General features: G+C 37.3%; 1 pseudogene; it reads right to left on the bottom strand.

Annotated features, from left to right (window-relative positions):
* Positions 1-16123: 16123 nt before the first annotated feature.
* On the bottom strand, positions 16124-16782 carry LOC107587728 (myosin light chain 4 pseudogene; annotated as a pseudogene).
* Positions 16783-17135: the final 353 nt, after the last annotated feature.

The following is a 17135-nucleotide window of genomic DNA, read 5'->3' as shown; positions in this document are numbered from 1 at the left end:
ACATAAAATGATCTAAATATCAGTCGTCGCTCTATATCTCCAGTAATCTGTCTCAGTAAGATGAGAGTGAAATGCTCCAAACATATAATGCAGTGATTGAGAGCTGAAGAAATAAAGGCTCCTCAGAAGATGTGAGATGTTCTGGAGGCTTGTGAAGATCATTCCTCCGCTGAGGAACAGTGAAAGTAAAGCTTCTGGAAACAAACGCTCCTCAAAAGATCCTGAGGATCAGATTTGAGACTCTAAAACATGATTGATGGAGAATCAAGTAAAGCTGAGCTGCTTCAGTGCAGTAAGTGTTCATCTGGAGATATTATTCTGACGCTTACTTGATCAAAACCAGTCCAGATCTGACACGAGAAGCTCCAGCTGAAGCTGGACGCTTGTACAGTTACACTAAAAGAGCTTTGACTGGATAAAAACCTCACACAACGATCAATCAGAGACAGAAGGAGTGGAGGAGATCGAGTGAGAAACAGGTTTAACAGTAAAGATTGATAATTTAGAGCCTTATAAATTCATGAATTAAATATGATACAGTAATGAACTCAGTCAGTCAGTTGATGTCAAACATCAGACTTGGAAAGAAAAACTGAAACGCAGAAAAACACTCTTCCCACACTGATCCAGAAGCAGACGCAACACTTTGAATCTCCACAGATCCACATGCAGTCAAAAGTGTTTTTTAATAAGAAGATCCTAAAACACAGTGATGAACCGTTATCTGGAAGAATCTAGCACAAACAATCTGAAGCAGCAGTCTTCACGTCTAACACTAGATCTTCTGTGTGGAATCAGCAGCAGAAGAACATCTACTCACGCGCTGACGTCTGCGTGTCGTCTCAGTCATGCTCATCGGTTCTGCATGTCAAAGCCAAAGTCAAAGTTTATTTATAAAGCACTTTTTTAAAAAACAGCAAGTGTTTATCAAAGTGCTGCACACACATAAAAGAATAAAAATTTACAAACAGTCAACAACACAAAAAAAGACAATAAGACACCATAAAACAATAGAAGAAAGCAGCTCTCATGTAGTGTCAAATGCCAGACTATAAAAATGAGTTTTTAGGCTAGATTTAAAAACAGCAAGTGTTTGAGCCTGTCTAATGTAGGGGCAAGCTATTCCAGAGCTTCGGGGCCACCACTGCAAATGCTCGGTCACCCCTGCTCTTCAACTTTACCCGAGGGACAACTAAAAGCAAATGGTCAGCAGACCTAAGTGCTCTTAGCAGAGCATACAGCTTAATCAGGTCGGACAGATATTTAGGTGCTAAACCATTAAGCGATTTAAAAACAAATAGCAAAATCTTAAACTGAATCCTAAAATGGACAGGTAACCAGTGAAAAGAGGCAAGAACAGGGGTGATGTGTTCCCGCTTTCGTGTAGCCGTCAGCAATCGAGCTGCCGCATTCTGGACCATCTGCAGTCTGGAGAGAGAGGCCTGACTAATACCTATATAGAGGCCATTACAATAATCCAGACAAGTTGAAATAAAAATATGGACAATTCTTTGAAAGTCTTTAGAAGACAGGAAAGATTTCACCTTGGTGAGTTGTCTCAATTGGAAAAAACAGGATTTAACTACCGAGTTAATCTGTTTGTCCAATTTAAAATCACAGTCTATGATAACACCAACATTTTTTACATAGGGCTTCACAAGTGGCTTCAATTCACCAAGGTCCAAATCTGATAACTCACAAGTTCCTCCCGGCGTAAACAGTGTAACTTCTGTTTTATTTTCATTAAAATTAAGGAAATGTAGTGCCATCCAGGCCTTAATTTCCTCAAGACACTGCAATAGGGCTGCTAAAGAGCAAGTATCTCTTCGTTTCAAAGGTAGATAAATTTGCGTATTGTCTATATAACAATGAAAAGTAATACCAAATTTCCTAAAAATATGTCCTAAGGGGAGCATATACAGGGAGAACAAAATAGGCCCCAAAATGGAGCCCTGGGGGACCCCACACGTGAAAGAAGCAGTTGAGGAGACAAAGTCTCCAAAGCGAACTGAGAAAGTTATTTATAAGGTCTTATGGTCTACAGTATCAAATGCAGCTGAAAGGTCTAGTGGAATTAAAATCGCACAGTCCCCTGAGTCAGTGGCAAATAACAAGTCATTAAAAACCTTCAACAGTGCAGTTTCTGTACTGTGTAAATATTTAAAAACCAGACTGAAACACTTTGTGAATACCATGTAGATCTAAACATGAATTCAATTGTCCAAATACTACCTTCTCCAGTAGTTTGGAAAGAAACAGAAGTTTTGAGATAGGTCTAAAGTGAGCAAAGACTGATGAATCCAAGTTAGATTTCTTGATTACTGGTTCCACTGCTGCATGTTTAAAAGACTTAGGTATGACTCCCGAGGCTAGGCTACTATTAATAATTGCAAGAATTTTAGGACCAATAGTTACAAATGAGTCTTTCAGAAGACAAGGAGGAACAATATCCATGCCGCACGAGGAAGATTTCATTTTAACAATGATCTCTCTCAATGAGGTAAGAGACACCGGCTAAAACTGATTAAAAACAGCAGAGCGCTCAGTGGAAATGGATACAAATGTCAGTGGGAGAGAAATATTAGCTTTAACAGCCTCAATCTTATTGATAAAATTTTTTAAAAATTTCTCACACATTTCAGCAGAAGGCTCTAAACAAGTAGCTTGGGGAGTGTTCAAAACAGCATTAATAGTACTGAACAGCACCGCTGGCTTATGAGAGATATTACAGATAACATTAGAGAGATACTTTGATTTCTCAGATCTAACAGTTTTTTGATAATTAAACAAGTTCTCCTTTAAAATAGTTGGTCTATGGCACAGTCTATTTTCAGTTCCTCAAAATAGCAACGCGCCAACAATGCACCTAAACACACCTCTTTTTTAGACCAACACGCCCATGGCCGTACAAATGGGCGCAAATGCATTTGCTATTTAAACAACACGGCGCAGGACGGGAAAATGAGAACTGCGTTGGGCTGAAACTAGCAAAAACACTTGCGCCGTGCCTTGCGCCGGGTGTATGATAGGGCCCATGTTGGTAAACAGCATGGCAATGCAGGTCCACCAGCCAGAGCAGAACATAACCAACCAGGACTGGGAGTGATTTCCTGACTTTTTTTAGTGACTCAGCTTTGTACGTATCGTACTATTTGAAGCAATTTAGTTGGAAAACCAGTTAGAAGTGAGTCACAGTAATCTATGTATCAGAAGGACAGAATGAACACAATATTGGTTTTCCCAGCTAATTGTCCTGATGAAAATGGAGGTTTTAATAAAGGGATGTTCTTCGTCTTAAATTTGTGCATTGCATTTCAAGGCAGTGGGGGAGTGAATAGAGATATAAAGAGGATTCATATAGATGTATTTCAAACTCATGAAAGAGCTCAGTCTGCCAACTGATCAATTGATGAATGAGCTCTAGGGACAGGTTGCTCTTTTACAGCGAAGAACAACTAGTGGCCTCGGCCAAATCCAGAATGAGAGAACCAGCTGCTCTCAGACTGTCATAAAAGGACAACTTTAACCTATTTCAATGGACAATTAACTGATCAGAGTAATCCTGACCAGAGTGCTCTAGTTACCTCACCATGTCTGCATCAACAACAAGTTCTGTAAACATGTTCCACATACTGTGTGATCTCACAAACAAATATCGTAGAAATTACTCAAATCCGTTTCAATAAAATCACAAGATTATTCTAGGGGAAAATTAAATCCTCTACAATATAAACAGTGGGAGACAATTTCTGACAGATGTGAGTGAGAGGATATAGAGATAATAGCTTATCCACCCTGACAGAGGTCAATCAACGATCTCCCTCACTCTTCCTGAAGGTATTGTGCATGAGGCTGACAAAGCCAATGGGAAGAGGCTGACATCATTAAATGAATTCATTTCACCACAAATTGCATTTCAGACCCCTTCTACTCCTTCTGAGTGCTTATGTGTCCCTGCATTAAGTTGTTTGTATGCCAAATTGTGATACGTCATGCTTGTTCGAATGTCACTGGCATTTTGTTGCTAGTATTGGTATATTTTGATTCATTATGTGATTATCGGCAGAGTAAGGTCAGATGACTTCCATTTTCTGTATTTTCCATTTGTTCAGCTTCTTTAGTGTTCTTCACATTTGATGTTCAGGGTATCTGGGGACAGTTGTTAAAGGGACAGTTCACTCAAAATGAAAATTCTGTCATTTACTCACCTTCAAGTTGTTCCAAAAATATATGACGTCTCATTGTTTTGGACCCCATTGACTTTGCACAACAGGCATTCTGGCAATACTGTATTTTTTAGTGTTCTGCAAACGTTATACTTGTAAAAGATTAGCAAATAATGACAGACGTTAAACAGAGTGAACTATACCTTTAAAATGTGACATGAATTTCTGGAAAGTTACTCAATCTTGTGGTGACAGCCCCATGCCTCCCCTCAACCTCTCTCCAACCTCCCAAGATGCACCAAATCCCCTCCTCCACTCTTCCAGTGACCTCATACATCCTAAGTTGACCTTTTCATTTGTCTTTTTGTGCAGTAACCATTTTCAAATATGGCTTTTCATGACCAACAGCAACGATTCTCAAACTTTTTTGAGTACTTGACCCACGTCATACATCAAACTGTCCACAAAACCCACAGAACAAAATTATAACGCTTTGACATAACGTCGTCGTAGTGAACAAATTGAATCAAATATGATTCACTACTAACGTTATTCATCTTCAGTGAATAAAATCCTTAATAATATTGTCTATTCATATTTTGTTTTATAAAACAATAAAAGATTAAAAAAGATTCTACAGGCCGCCTGCAACAATCACAGTGGATTTTGTTGAATATGGGATGTGACTGAGTAAACATTTTAATGACCATTTAGCTCCCCTTAAAGCTTTAATTTTATCAACACCAGCCACTGGAGTGAAGAATGTGAGTTGTTGTCAATGTTGCTCCAGTGCGTATTCCAGCCATGTGTTGTTGTATCCATAGTTACTGCTAGATTGCATCCTAATTTGCCACGCATTCTCCTGAGACCACCCACTTCAAACCCCCCCCCCCCCACCCCACCCCATGTGATTCTCCAGAGTACTGACCCCTGTCCCCCACTCCATCATGTTGGTCCCTGTTCTTTCCACACCCCCGTAACCTTCCGCTCAGATGTAAGACTTGACATGGGACGTCTCATTTTCAAATCAATGCTTTTTGGCCCTTCCCACATTGAACGTTCAAAACAAACCCATCAAAACAGGGGGTCCCCTCTCCCACACCCTGACGCCACTGACCAAAACAAGCACTTCAAAGTACTGTAACGCTGACACAGACCAAATGCCAACAAATGACTGAGACTTTAGTAAACATTCAGCTCTTGGCTTCACACCAAAGCACTTCATGTTATGAGTGTAAATTGTAAAAATTGTCATTTGTAAAAACTATTAGTTTAAAAATCATTTTCACTCAGAAATTGCAAGTACATTTCACAATTACAAAGAAATGGCGAGAAACACATTGAATCAAACATGGAATTTTGAAGTAGAAGGACTGAAAATATCTTTCCTTTAAAACACACTTTATTAATCTGTTTTATTTACAATTTCGAAAAATTATTTTTACAATATGTGTTTGTTTATGAATTGTAAATTGTTTCCAATGTAATATCTGCAAATAGTTTGCTTTTTCCAGTCTTCTTAGTTTTCTTATCCCATCAACAGCCTTCCAGTTTTTATGTTATTACCACACCTACTATGTTATTGGTTTCCTGTTCATCAAAGAGGAAAATAAATCTGACAGATGCTGAAATATGAAACTAAATAAAAACAAGACAGAGGGAAGACAGGTTTCTTAGAAGCTGTATTTCCATGTCCCTGTTAGAACTTGAGATAATTACATGTAATGATTAATAGAAAGGACAAAGAACAGATATTAGACCTTAGGCTAGAATAACAACTTATAAGACAGAACATAAAAAAATATAAAATTACAAAACCAACACATCTGATAGGATGATTGACATCTATATTAATTAGAGTCCTAAAAGCTCTTAGCATACTAAACTTTCTGGCGAGCAGTCGGCTGGAAAATATGGCTCATCTTTCTGGAATGAGCACTACCTAACTTAGTTAAGCTCACCCATAAATGAAAATTCTGTCATCATTTACTCACAATCATGGCATTACAAACCCTTAAAACTTTCGTTCATCTTTGAAACACAAATGAAGATATTTTTAATCATACCTGAGAGTTTTAATTTTCTGTGCCTCCACTGAAAGTCCACCAAAACTTTGATGCTTCAAAGAGTACAAAAAGAGATCGTTAATGTAATCCATATGAATCGGGCAGTTTAGTCTGAAGACCCATTATCACTTTATATGATGAAACGGTTTAATTTAGTCTTTTATTCACATGTGAGCGGCGGCCTAGAGTATGCGGAGGCCGGCTTGAGTGAGCGGAGGCCGGCGGATTTGACAAAGGAGCATCCGGGGGGCTTGCGGCAACCACATGTGACGACCCCGGGCTGAACTCCACTTCGTCCACGGTGAAAACCGATCCGGCGATCCACAGCGCGAAGTTGATGTATTTCCTCAGCGACCAGCACGGATCAGCTCCAGGCATGACGAAGCGGATATCATCCTCTTTTGGAAGACCAACCAAAGTAGTTTTGCTTTCACAACGAAACACAGCGCCTTCACGACATGGCGGCGGCAACAACAATACTACAGCGAGAATAAAATTTACGCCTTCTTTCTTTGCGTGAACATTTGGGCGGTGTTATGCAAATCTTCCCACATCGTGACGTAGACATGTGGGGGCGTGTTAGAACGAGCCGTTTTAGGTAGGCGTGGTTGACTCTTAACTTTTATAAAGAATATCTCTTTGGATTTGAGACTTTAATCTTTGCAACTTTACAGATCTTCTTTATGCACCAAGAGCTTGTAACACTCGAAAGAGAAAAGAAAAATTGAAATCGCATCATATGACACCTTTAACATATGTGTGTGACAAGTGAGAACAAACCTCATTGGACCAACACGAGGGAAAGTTGTAAATGATGACAGAATATCCTCAGATTTTTTTACCAGCCACTCTCTCTCTACTGCTTTTACAACATCACAGTAAGTTGGCAATCTGGCTCTGCTTGTGTGGGATGTTATGTCATAGAGGATGCAACACCTACTAAACTGGAAGTCCACATACGGTTTGGCTTAGGGGGTAAAATAAACACTGTGATCTGTTCTTGATCTCCTGTGAATATCGATTCACTAAACTATATCCAAACAACCATATTCAGCTTTTGCATTTGCAGTTGGTGGGATCCCTGATCGAATAAAACGTGATGATTTACTCCACAAAAAAACAGTAAAATTCCAGCGTCTACATTGGAGGTGCTTAAAATGGCCATATAATTCATGCAACAACAAAAAAAGATTTAACAAACTTTATCATAAAGCAAAGCTTGTTTATCCATCATTCCCTGTTCCCTCAAGTGCAGGAGCTCAAGGAAGCAGCTGCACCATCATATCTGTTTAAGAACTGTCTTTGACCTCCACCCAAACCTGCTGAAATGGTACAGCAGGCTAAAGCAACCTGTTCCATCCTGGATGGTAACCTAACATATCGATTGTTCTAGGAGCAGAGTGCATTGGCGGTGAGCTGGTGGACCGTGTGTAGAGAAGCAGAGGAGACACCTGACTGGGGAAGATTTTAATGGACTCTGGCAGGTTCCTGTGGCCATGTCATTGTGCATAAAATCAGCCTGAAGAACTGCTCATCTCCCCACAGGAGGAACACTAGCCTCCGAATCTGACTGACTTCCCCCATCGCTCTGTGCTGTCTTCATACGCTTGATTCATTATGCTCAGTGTGGCTTTTATCAATTGGCTGGTCATAATTTTTTCAGGGTTTGAATATAGCTTCTCAATCATCAAACAATGAGTCTTAGCGAGTTCCATATATATGACAGCGGATATATGTAGGTCATGACCAGATTGGTCTGCAAGGAACCTGTAAGTCCCGATGGAAAGGCAATGAAGACGTTGTAGTCCAGCCTGACTAAACATCTTGGTTCAATCATTTTAATTCTGGTGACAAGATGCCTGAACTAATGCAGAAAACATGTGAATATATGATTACCGAGACTAGGGATGCACCGATATGAAAATTTTGGCCGATACCGATAACCGATTATTCTTTATTTTTGAAAGCCGATAACCGATATGTTGGCCAATAAATCTATATCCAAATTGTTATATACTTTTTGAGAGCCTGATTACAAAAAAGGTCTCATCATTAAAAGCCACATCCCAAACACTTCAACATAAGCAGCCTAGTTTGAACGGTGTACGTTTTAAAAATATTTTTACTCTCCCATTACCAAATTTAGTCATAAAAAAGTCTTACAAATAAATAAAATAATGCATAAATAATGCAAACAAGTCACTGGACATCATTACACGTGTAAAGAATCAAAATGAATGCGCCATAGATCAATAAAACGGAATAGCCTCTGCACGGACAATAATTAAATGATTTGAATTACTAAACCATATTGTTGATGAAAATAATAAGAGAAAAATACAAGTGGTTGTTGTTATTAATAATATATCAATGATTTTGAAAAAGTAACAAATTAATACCACTGTTTTAAATAGCAGCCGTTGAGCTGCGCGTGCTGAAGCTGAAGAGCTGAATGAACATGGTAAACTGAAGCGTTTTGCTGGCAGCTTATTTAACTCAAGGAAATGCATCCTGAGATTAATATTAATACAACATAAACATAATATTACAACTTATATATGTACAAAATGATGCAGTTATTGCGTGCTATAGTCAGAATGTGTGATCCTGTTGTGGATGCGCTCTTCCCATAACAACGCACTGAAACACGGCAACTAAACCCAAAGAATTCACAACGTTTTATTATAATAATGTTCTCATTAGAATGTTATATACACGACATTCCCAATCATAGTTATTAATGTTGTGCACTGCTGTTTGAGCTGCGTGTGCTGAGCTAAAGATGATCACCGGTAAACTGAAGCGCTCTTTTAACTTAACCAAACGCATTCTATATGAGATAAATCAGATATACATCAAATAAACACAATATTACAATGTACAATTGCACAAAAGGCTGCAAACGAACAGCGCGCATCTGAAGTGTCTCTGAAGGAAATAATGCATTATTTATCGGCTTTAAGATATCGGCCAAATTTTCTTATCAGGCCGATACCGATAACAGAAAAAATGAGCCGATATGGGCCGATACCGATATGGTGGCCGATATATCGTGCATCCCTAACCGAGACACATTACAGAATGGATATTGTCTGCATAATCCCAGATGTTATGTAAAGGCAGAGAAAGAAATATTTTGATATTCATGCCCCCAGTGATGCTCTAACAAGTAATTGTCTGGTATTGACATTTTAGCATCTTTTTTGAGGATCAACCTTAGTGCTGTACATTCCTAGCTACGAGTTCAGCCTGTTATCATACATTCTATATTCTGCTGTATGTTGCTTTTATAAAAAATAGCATATACATACAGTAAGTGTGGGCCCTCTAGTGATATCACATGCCATCACATCATTTAACACTAAATATATGCATTTTCAAAGTGGTGTTTGCTCTCGTTTGTATCATGATATTGATTGTCGAATGTGGCTGCAAGTCAGTCCTCACGTGGTCATCAGAGAGAGACTTTGTCCTTCTTACAAGACTGCAAAATCTCTGCAAAACACAAGCACAGCACACAACTCTGGCCGATGACGTAATCTCTAACTGACCCATCCCCCATCAGAGAGGAAGACTCGGTGCAGATTTGAGGCTTGTGCACTGAGATACCTCAATTGTACTGATTAAGGTATGCTGGGAACATCCTCTCCTTATTTTCTCAGTCAAAGGGACCCAAAAGGCATTTATTTTAAAGACACTAAGGAGGTATTTATGATGTTTATAAACATGGAGCTCTTATATTGACATTATATTTTGATTATTTGTCAAATATGCAATATATCATAAATATGCATGTCACATATACTGTATATAAATTTAAGATATAATGTCAAAAGACATTTATAAGAGCTACATATTCTAAGGAGACAGAGGAGGTTTTGATTTCTTCCAAGCTTCCTCTCTTATCCTATTTAACCAGCTTTGAGAGTTAAAACAGCTTTTGAACAATATGAATTGTATATATATTAATGTCAAAAGTTTTATTAACGCTTATGCTCACCATGTCTGCATTTATTAATATAATAAATTATTTACATAATCAAATATATATTATTACAATGTACAATGTTAAAATGTAGGTAATTTCTGTGATGATGAAGCTTAATTTTCAGCAACCGTTACTCCAATTTTCAGTGTCACATTTCTGACAATCCTTCAGAAATCATTGTAATATGCTGATTTGGTGCTCAAGAAACATTTCTTAGTATTATCAATGTTGAAAACAGGCATGCTGCTTAAAAGTTTTGTGGAAACTGTCCACAAAATCTTTATCATTAACTACTGAAACCATAAAAAAAAAACACTTTACAATAAGGTTCATTAGTTAAGCACTAGTTAATATATTAACTAACATGAACTAACCATGAGCAATACATTTATTACTGTATTTACTAATCTACGCTAATGTTAGTTAATACAAATACAGATGTTCATGTTAGTTCACAGTGCATTAACTAATGTTAACAAGATTTTAATAATGTATTAGTAAATGTTGAAATTAACATTAACAAAGATTAATAAACGCTGTATAAGTGCAGTTCATTATTAGTTCATGTTAACTAATGTAGTTAACTAATGAACCTTATTGTAAAGTGTTACCAAAAAATATTGCTACTTACAGTATTTGCCATTTCTCATTTTCATTTAGTTTAACTTGGAGTACTAAATAAATAAAAACTAATAAATAAAAATTAATAAAAACTATATATATAAAAAAACTAATAAAAATACAACAAAATTACAAAAAAGACTTTCAAATTAAAGTGCAAGCAGAAAACATAAAACTAATATCCAATTTAAAATGTTAACAAAACTGTAATAGTTGCTTATAAAGAGATAAAGAGAGAGAAAGAGACTCGTGCCTCATATTAGCTATATGATAAGCATTTAATGTATGAGTGAAATAAAATAAAGGCTGATGACTAGGAACGAAGACTCTTTTGAAATAACTTATACCTTATATCTTTTGATGTCCCTCTCCCACTGTAAGCTTCAGAGATCAGTTTTCCTTAGCACTCTTAGTCCTCTGACATTTAGGATGATATTTGCGCTGCGCCGAATGTAAGCCTATCACCTCATGTCTCTCTTCGGGCCATCTGAGGAGAAAGTCTCGCCTTTGAGAGGTCTCTAAAGAATCCTTTTGTTATTTCTCAGTGAACCTATGCACTCCAGACTTAAAGAATAAAATATACATCTGGACATCAATGAATAACAAACTGTTGTTGGAGATAGTAAAGATGTACACGCTCAGTCTTTAAGGCCACGCTTCCTTGATCAAGTGCCAAACGTTCTCTCGAGATCAGCTACCCCCAGAATTGACTACAGTTTCACGTCCATAGGTTTCTTGCGAACTTAAAACTCTACTGCCATATGTACGTCCCAATGTGAACCTATATCCACATGCATGCACAAAAAGAGTCATTAGCTGGGCAGACGTTGTCTTTGGATCCAAACTAAACTAAAATTGTTATCTCTGTCAGTGGTCTTTATGTCCTGAAAGAATGTATAAAAACAACCATACACATCTCTAAAATAAAACATACGTTTGTCTTTTAAGGATGAAAAGAGACAAAGCTTATTAAAGCTCAGTTTGTGTTATGTTTCCTAATATGAATGATCAATATATTAAATGATATAACAGTATATTAGAAAATATACAGAATAATATATTGTGAAACAAGATACAATTCTAATTTCAACATTATTTATTCTTCAGACATTGTTCTTTAAATACAAAAAGTATCGGCTGTATACAAAGTGACCAACATTTGGTTTTCAACCACTGAAAATTAGTATTTTTCAACAATCTGAATATGGAGCCTCATTGAGCTCCCCATATCTCTGGGACTGAATGATGTAGGGCCTTGAAAATGAAGATTCCAAAAGAAAAGTTTAATAAGAACTAGAATCTAAAATCAAAGTGCAATATCTTTAATACTTCTTGAGTTATAGGCACGCAAACTTTGGAAAAAGAATACTTATGGCACTCAGACGGGTATGTTCAAAGCAGTTGTGTTGACAGAAGGAAATGAGATACATTTCTAGTTTCAAAATTATTTGTTCGTCAGACATTCCTCTTTAAAAGAAAAGAAGTATCATATTTTTGCAAAGTGACCCACATTTGGTTTTTGACCACTGAAAATGTGTACAATTTAACGATTTACTCATGGAGCCATATTGAAATTCCATTTTCTCTGGAACTGAACTATATAGGGCCTTAAAAATGAAGATGTCAAAAGGGACGTTTGTTAAGAACCAATATCTAAAAGGGCATTAAGATATGTATATTACTTTTTGAGTTACAGGCCTGCAAACTTTGGAGAAAAAAACGTGAAAAGTGCTCTTTCCCCATTTTTGAACAGTCACAATTGGCATATAATGCAACAAAGATTGCTAAAGACAACAGATTTTACTAACAGACCTACCAATCTCTGTGTAAAAATAACATCATGATGCTGCCAATTTTCTGAAGTCATTTTAACCCCCTGTAATTTGGCTCTGAATCTCAGGTGAAAATTGCCATTTTGACCCCCCTCTACGAAATAGTGGATTACTCAGTAAATATTCATCCATGACATTTAATATTTTGGCTTTCATCACTATACATATTTATCTTTCTTCAGAAAAATATTAACAAAATCTTAATTTTGAGTGGGGACATCTGGTTGAGTTGACACAGAATGACCCAGCACTAGTTATATATATATATATGGAAATGTATTATGTAACATGTCGCATTATATTTTGCAGTATATTCCCATATAATTTACGTAAGGTAAATGACATTTTCATCCAAACTATTCAACAAATAAGAATCAAACTCTGAGGTTTCGTCTCACACTTTGGAAAACTGGCCACCTAGAAGCGAAATACACTAAATGACTCACAGGATATTTAACATGAGAGATGTGGCATATGAAAATGGAAAAGGACACATGCCTGATAGACTAAATGTGTGTGGTGACAGGAATGAGTATCTGATTGATGGGTGGCGCTTTTCCTAGGTTTGTTTGGGATGTAACAGAGGGGGAAGTACAGATGTGGTGTCAACCGGGCTTGCCAGGGCATTACCTGTCACCATAAACAAACTCTCCTCTCATAAACAATGAAATAAAATCCTTCCTTGGACTTACCTGCGGTTCTGTTTTTGCTCTCCTGATTGAGCATAGATGGGGAAAATCCAGTGAGCTTCAAGCTGCCAAAGCTGCAAGCAAAAGAGGGTTGGTGAGCTGCCATCATAACTGCAAACAGATATAAATCGCACGAAAAGCGAATCTCATGGACTCACAAGCATTTAAATCTTGGCGAAACTTCTAAGCACCTAAATTACTCATTTACTGGAGTTATAGATCACAAAGAATGTTGTTATGCAGAGAACATCACAAAAATGTCAGATATGGGAAGACCAATGAGGATTACCGCCAAACATAATGTTATGATATGAACTACTTTTGTTTATTTTCACAGCATCGATATAATGAGGAAAAGGTGGATTTGCAAGAACAAAATGCGTGACAACCACAAGCAAAAGGGCTCAGTTATTTTTCTGAGGTTCAAAGCTGCTAAATCTGCCTTCTTTATCGCTCAACTCTAATAAAATTAGTAATACGACCCACCAGTGATTATGCACAGGAGAATAATCAATAGCAGAAATAGCCAATATTCTACCGATACTACCTATTCAAAGTTCACAAGTTTGATCGTTTTTAACTTCAAAGAAACTGGTACACTCAAACTTTCGCCTTGCACAAATGGATATGTGTAGTGTAAAATTGTTTTGTCAATTAAAAGGTTCTTCACACTCTGTAATATCATAAAATTAAGTAATATCACACAAGCAACAGCACTGCCCCCCCCCCTTTTTTTCCCTGAATATCGGTTATGATTTACTTAGTGATAATAAGTTAGGTTATATAGCCTCCTGAGAACCAGACAAAAAAATTTTGTGATTTTTTTTAAATGTCATTACATTGGTTGTTTAAAAAAAAAAAAAATCATATTTTACTTTATGTCCTTTGTAGAGGACGCCAGTACTTAGTTATTCAAAAAAAGTAAATAGACATGAAAAGACATGTATAGGCAAAAACAATGTTTTATTTTTTCATTCACCAATCAGTTTTTAGGTTTCAGGCTATTTTTAACCAAACTTTGTACAAAGATGATTCTCAACTATGTTATGAAAGCTATAACAGAATGATTTGATTTACTATTTTACTTTATGCAGTATGTGAGCGTAAAATGTCCATAAGTTGGTATTCCCATTCTATACAATGTATCTATTGGATCTAATTTGCATATTAATGTGTTCTTGGGGCAAACCATAATGAAAAAGAAGTGTTATAATGAGTAATAAATTCGACATTTTCATAAGAATATCTCATATTTCATAGGAATACTGAATTTATTTTCCTATTGACTTGTTGTGTTTCCCCAAAATGCCTGATTAACATGATGTTTTTCTTCCTGGTGTCCTCTACAGAAGACATGTATAAAAATGATGCCCTATTTCGTAACAAAAAGTCATATTCCGATTTGAAACCCCATAACATTTTTCTAGGGAGAGGAGAGGGAGTGTTTATGATCAAACCTCCAAACATTTGATATCTCTAAAAAGCCCTGAATGTGTACAGGATATCCAGACTTAAAAATGTGACATGCAGGGACACAGAGAAATTCACTAAAATATTGAGCATGTCCTCGGAGGACCAAAGTCTATGCCTGGGTCCAGAAGGATAATATTTACCAACAGAATTAAAGCGATCTTGTTTTTAAACAACACTTAAAAAGATGATATTACCTAACTTGAACACACATTACCTTTGTCTGTTTTTGCTCCGCCAATGAAGACATTTCCAAACAACCCACAGCTGAACCGTTGCGCAACTCCGAGAAACAAACAGCATCACCTTCACTGAATGAATCAGTGTTTTTGAACGAATCGGTTGAATGATTCAACGATTCATTCATAAAAGCAGTACCTTGTTGAATGAATCGACGTTTTTTAAAAGAAATTCATTGGCCTCTTTCATAAAAAATGTCTCCACTTAATGTTTTAATTATGTAACAGCACTGGGACTGTTCACTCTTTGTATCACTCCGCTTCTCTATTTTTAAGCGCTATGGAGCCCTGCACATGACATGCGGATAAAAAAAGATATCGTTACTATGAATCTGGGAATTCGGATTCATTAATCGTGGGCCACAAATTAAAAAGTCGTGGGAACAAATTCTTAATTCGCGGCTATAATATCATGTTATGTGGGGGGTTCCTTAGTGCACAAAAACAGACACGCACAGTGATACAAAGAGTGAAAAGTATGCTGTTGGAGATGATGGCTGCATCCGAAATAGCATACTCTCCGAGGTACTTCTTTTGAATTAATATCTACTAAAAGTATATATTTTAAAGAGTGCTTTGTCTGGAAAGCATCTGCTGTGTACAAACATATGATAGGCCTAACGTCTTTAAGGTTTGCATACATTATAAATCATTAACATCCTAAAAACTTTGTCTAAAAGTCTATTTAACATTTGACAAACGCATTGCAGATAAGCAAAATCTCCATGAAATGCACACTTCAGGAACTAATTGTTGGATAGGTTGTTTATGGCTCTAAAAAAAATACTTAAAGGACATTACTGCCAAAACTCCTTTTTTTGGTCTTTGCTGGCACCTTTATAAGAGTACATACTGTAGATAATGTTTTACCTTCCTTTTTTTACACACATCTGAGTTTGACATCTCAACAACAAGATTAACAGGGCCAAAAAATTCAGAAGTTTTTATTTGATGCTTTCCAAGACATACAGACAAGACATATTTTCTTTCCAGTGTTTTGACAGTTGCCATTTAGAGTTCCAATTTCATTCAGCAATCTTTGCAGCTCCGGCTCACCCAGAGAGGATGTGCTTGATGAAGGACGTGTAGTTAATGCAGCCGTTGGCGTCTTCTTGTCCGGCCATCAGACGGTCCACCTCATCTTCTGTCATTTTCTCCCCAAGTGTTGCCAAGACATGACGGAGCTCAGCACCCATCACTGTTCCATTTCCTTCCTTGTCAAAGACTCTCAGACCCTCAACAAAGTCCTCAAATGTCCCCTGGTTCTTGGCTCTTGAGATATGCTGCAGCATGGGCAGGAACGTCTCAAAGTCCAGGTATTTGGTGTTCATATCTTCAGCTTTGGGCTTCCCCAGCACAGTCAGGACATCAGCATTGGTAGGGTTGTGACCCAGGGCCCTCAACACGTCTCCACACTGAGCGTAGCTTATCTTCATCTCGCCCGTTGGTGTCTCGTCAAAGAGAGTGAAAGCATCCTTGAACTCTTCGATCTGGTCAGCGGTAAATTCCAGTAGGATACTTTTCAGGTCCAGCTCGGGCTCTTTGGGGGTCTCTGGAACTGGGGCAGGAGCTGGGGCTTCTTCTTTCTTCGGCTCAGGTTTTTTAGGCTCTGGTTTCTTGGGTTCAATTTTTTTCGGTGCCATAATGCCAATGCTGAGAGTGCAGATGGGAAAAGCTGGGAAATGTGTTGTAAGAGCCCCTGTTGGGCTTTTATATTAACTGTGATAAGCCTTATCAGAACTGGAATAGTGGCAGACTATATAAGGAAATGAACTGGAACAGACTTGAGTGCTGCTCATACCATGTTGAAATGTTTCTTTCCAGTAGATAAAACCAGACTAACCACGCTGTTACCTCATTGGAATGAACAAATTAAATAAATGTTCTTAAATAGCCCTATAGTCAGCTTTAAATGAAACCCTGTTCGTACGTTTTTTTGTTTTTTTTTTGCTTTTTATCAACAGGAAAATTATGTTAGCATGTAGAGACGTTAGAGTAACCTAAAAATGAAAATTCATTAATTCACATATCTTTATCTGAGAAACAGACCAAGATGTAAGTCAT

This window comes from Sinocyclocheilus grahami, unplaced genomic scaffold (genome assembly GCF_001515645.1).
Source record: "Sinocyclocheilus grahami isolate Dianchi unplaced genomic scaffold, SAMN03320097.WGS_v1.1 scaffold95.1, whole genome shotgun sequence".
Taxonomy (NCBI): Eukaryota; Metazoa; Chordata; class Actinopteri; order Cypriniformes; family Cyprinidae; genus Sinocyclocheilus; species Sinocyclocheilus grahami.
This window is presented reverse-complemented; position numbering and strand designations above follow the sequence as displayed.